General features: G+C 37.5%; 1 long non-coding RNA gene across 1 annotated transcript; it reads left to right on the forward strand.

The window, feature by feature from the left end:
- The first annotated feature begins 697 nt into the window (after positions 1-697).
- On the forward strand, positions 698-2,951 carry LOC311438961. The gene is made up of 3 exons (XR_014694471.1): positions 698-771; positions 1,524-1,725; positions 2,165-2,951. It is a non-coding gene; the product is annotated as an uncharacterized lncRNA (long non-coding RNA).
- The last annotated feature ends 1,752 nt before the right edge of the window (positions 2,952-4,703 follow it).

A 4,703-nucleotide genomic window follows, 5' to 3' on the forward strand; every position in this document is an offset into this window, starting at 1 on the left:
ATACGGAGATATACAAGTGATATTGTAAAATTCAGGGAGGATTTTGTTTTAAATGATCTTCTTGTTAGGTTTTCTCTCTCTTTATGAGATACATGACTTTTCTACATTGTTATCCAACAATCCAACAATACAAGCCCTAAAAAAAAAAAAAAAAAAAAAAAAAAAAAAAAGCTTTCTGTGGTAAAGGAAAGTTGTTGATGGATTTGGGGTTGGGCAACTACAGAGAGTACTCCGACAGCTTCTAAAAAGCTAAATTCCTCACAGCATGAAAGATATGCATAAGGGGCACATAGCAAATGATATTTAATTCTTGCACTGGGAACAAAACAGTGACAAAATGAACAAATCACAACTTATTGATAAGTTGGTTCTACTTAAAATATAAACCTTCAGCTTAAAAACAACAAGATTGTGAGAAAATAAAAATTATCTGTCGTGAAACTGTGGCTTACATTTATGTTACTATTTCCAAAGCTTCAAGATTTATAACAGCTCCTTCTGCTGAAGGCAGACTCTGCTCCCCTAAGCCAGGCATCAGGCAGTCAACCCAACAGGAGAGCACGTGGAGCGAGGACAGCAGGATATTAATCCTGTCATTCATTACAGAGTCGCTTGTATGTATGTATTTACTAAGTCCCAACACGTGTCAATATATCTAACCAGTTCCTTGGGTTTATTGATTAACGTTTTTGAAAAGCTCTCTTTTCTCCACAAAAAATTCTGGTATGCCTCCTCCTCCTCCCTGGCCCCAAACTCAACTACTTCAGCGTGGTAAGTGAGGTTCAGTAAGGTGAATCTGGATCTGAATTTCTACTTCATATAATCATGCAAGAGCTTATGCTATCGGGAAGCAACTTTATGCATATGCTTCCTATTACATGTTATTAAATTTTAAAGAGACCACCATTAGCAGAGGAAATTTTTGAGCCACTCTGCTGTAGTCCTGAGTACAGAGGTACCTCTGACCACAACACATCACTTGTCTGAAGTTTATATTCCTCCTCTGGCATCCATTTCTGGCGTGTGCCAGAATCAGGGTACTGAGCTAAGTGGCTCTTTGATACATCTTTTTCCATGTTCCTAGACTGTGTCTAATACCAGTTACAAAGAGAAATAGCACACACTAAGGCCTAAGAGCAGAATAACATTGCTAATAATCAAAACAACAACAACAACAAATCTTCTGTCTCCCTATTTTAAGATACTTTTGTTATAAATGAACGTAATGGAATAGTAGCTTGGTGTAATATAAATATACTTCTGATAACGTGTGTAATTCTGTATAATTGAGGGAAGCTAATGAATTAGCCTTTAGTATGAAGACTGAACATTACCTTCTGAAGTAAGGTAATGAACAGAGTGTGCTTATACAACTTCAGAAGTCTGCAGATTTGACTAAGGTTTTGTTAAGCACAGAGGTACAAGCTCATGGCCAGTGAGTGCTGACCTTTCTGTACAGCATTGGGAGCAATGAGGCCTCCAACACTTATTTCACTTTATCAGATCTTTCTCTTTCCGGTTAGAAATGTGAAGTTCAGCATCTGGGCAAGGTATCGGTCTCTCTGATGGAAATATCATTTCATACCTAAAAGGCACAGCAAAACTGTAAAATGCAGGTAAGGCATTGGTGATGAGCACTGTGCAGCAGAGAAGAAAAAAGTGGTGTAGAAAAGCATGAAAATAAGATACCTCCGATCTCCAGCCATGATAGAATTTTAACACAAGGTAAGACCGAGACTTCTTGTATTTCATTCTTTTCTCTTTACATATTTTTTTTTACCTCAAATTTACACAAATTACTTTTCTTGTATTCCACCCTGACATATAAATGTTTGGTCCCATTGATAGGAAAGCATTACTGAGCTGTGAAACTGCAGGCAGTAGAAACCATGAACTAAATAAACAGGGTAAATAAAAAGCCTGATGTAATAACATTCTGGGTGTTAAAATGTCTTCATGCTCAAGACAATCCAAGGAAAATATAAAACAAGCAAATAAAAAGCATCTGCTTTAAAGCACCTCAACTTTTCTGTGACTGCAGGTATAAAGAAAAAAAAAAAAAAAAGATTTTCACTACTACAAAGACAACTACCTAGACAGAAATATTCTAAAGAAATTTCTTTTTCTTAAAAGAAACTTTTCTTTTTCTTTTCTTATACACCAGGAGAATTAACAGGCAGCCTGCACTGCACTGTTCACCATTGCAAACGCTGACTTGTTGGGAAGAGCCAGAAGCATAAATCCCTTTAAATAGATGGTCATGTTGCTTCAATCCAGCAAGTCTTCAGGACAGACCTACTCCTGTCTTCAGACACTTGAGTAATCTCACTGAATGCCATGCAGCAAAGACCACTGAGCTACTAGTCAGAGAAGTAACAAGTTTTGGCCATCAGGTACTAGCTACTGCAGTTTCAAGTACTGGCAGCTACCCAGAGAGGCATTTCTTTTTTTCAGCATCCTTGCTTGATAACTGAAGATCAGAGCAATCTAATATTCATAAGATAGAAAATGCTATTTTCTGTTATTATTGTACTTGCAGGTATTGTACTCCAGGTGAAGGGATGCCATTTCTCTGTAAAACCCCTTGACTTTTATCACTGCTTCAGGGAGCTTGAAAGCCAGATTAAAAAAAAAAAGTCAATAAAATAGGCAAGTACGTATTTTTGTGACTTTCTCAAGCAATAGGGGAAATAATAACCATCAGGTTTAAAGATTAATTTTGAATGAAATGCTTACAGGCAAATAGATATGAAAGCTGCATTAAATCATGTGCTGCTTGTTTTTAGTACGCTTCACAAGGGGCATGGAATTTTGTAACCAAATCAATTTCTACACTGTATCTTAAATTCTATTATTTTATTAATCTATTCAAAAAGGAGTTTGGAAATAACTAAGGCAGCAATTGGATATTGCAGTCTAATCAAATTTCATTTTGATGTTAAAAAAGATGAAGGCTTAAAAGAAAATTCTTAAGCAAATGGGACAAATAAAATTTCCATACGTATTATGATTGTGGAGATTTTCATGCCTGTATAGCAGAGGAACTACTTGTCGTATTTTGTTATCGTAAAATTAGGATCTTCATTTAGTTTGTGTGTCATGTAGACTTGCCAAGGAAATAAATTTGCCATTTACAGATAGCTCTGCGCACCTGGAATGACTTATACCCTTCAACCACCGATGCCATTCTGATATTCTTATTCTACTTACACAGCACTTTACTCAGTATGTAATTAACTCAGCAGCATAAAAAATGACCATTTTTTGCCCTGGATTTGAGTGATTCTTAGACAGATACTGAAATTATAAATAACAAATTAAGTCTTCATTGACTTGGTGAGGAAACAGGAGGAAGAGGATATTCTCCATGACTGTCAGCAAATCTCTCCAAACAAAAAGCAAAAAACACTTCCACTGATGTGTTCCACGTATCTGTGATTCTATAACCCATTTTGAATTGTTTCCAGGATCAAAAGATATAGTTTTATCAATTTTATGCTTTCTACTTAGAAAATTAAAATATTTTATTAGGCAATTCTGTAAACGTGCTTGCTATTTTAAATACCCACTGTTTCGAACTAAAGCTATGGAATATACTTAACTCCTTAAGGATAGTAATTACATCCAGTCAGTGATAACTTCTCAAAGCTTCCGGAACCCCTACTTAGGACAAATCCCTGTGCTAGCTTTGTAAATCGGCACAAAAATACCATCATTCAAGTGCACCTTTTAAAATCACTGTACAACGAATCCAGAAGGTGAGGTAAACAGTCCATCACCTGTACTGCACGTTGTTAAATATCCATTTTCAGGGACACACGGAAGCCTTAATCCATTCACCCAGATGAAGGGCTTTGTTACAATTATATCTGTATTGATGAAAATAGGCACCCATTGCTAAGACTTTTGGGTGCGTTCACATTACTAGGGAAGCATAATTTAGAGCACAAATAACAGGCTGCCAACAATCAGTTCTGTCAACAAATGAATTCCTTGAGATCCATTTCTCAGCTACCATAAAAATATCATAAAAAACAAGCATGGTAGAGTTCCTTTGCCAACTGCCACAAAATTACCCTTTAATTGCCTTTTACACTCAATTTATAACCAGGGAAAGCTTAAATGAAGATGAAAACTTTAGACTGTGTCTTGAAGGTCAAGTAACTGATCATGATGAATGGCTAGGAACAGCACCTTGGGGGACAGCCAACATATACCTGGTGGGTTTTACTTCTACTCCTGGTATTTCCAGTCCCTCCAAACATCTTTTCTTCTGCTTTCAGAGATAAGCTATTACATTGCTCATCCTTGTCTTGAGCCTCTCCCCTCCGGCTGACTTTGACAACTGAATTTCCATTAACCACAGCCGTGGTTGTAGGAAGCATCCCTGCCCCAGTTCCCTCGTCACTGTCCACCCTTCCCCATCACTCCTGGGCTCCTCTCCATCACAGCCAGTGCTGCACCCTCCTGCCCACCCCACACTGAGCTCTGCAGCTCCCCCCGAGAGCCTCAGCAGCAAAATAGAAAAAGGATAAAAAGGGCAGATAACATTTTCAGATCATTTTCCATAGCTCTTCAATTCAATTTTACGTGCTCTGACTGTTAAGCTATGTTAGAGACATCTTGTGCCATTAGTTTGCACCCTCCTTGTTTGATTTTCAAACTTGCAGTAGCTCCCCATGTCACTGAAATGCCCACCTCTT

This window comes from Aythya ferina (genome assembly GCF_964211825.1).
Source record: "Aythya ferina genome assembly, chromosome: 6".
Lineage (NCBI taxonomy): Eukaryota > Metazoa > Chordata > Aves > Anseriformes > Anatidae > Aythya > Aythya ferina.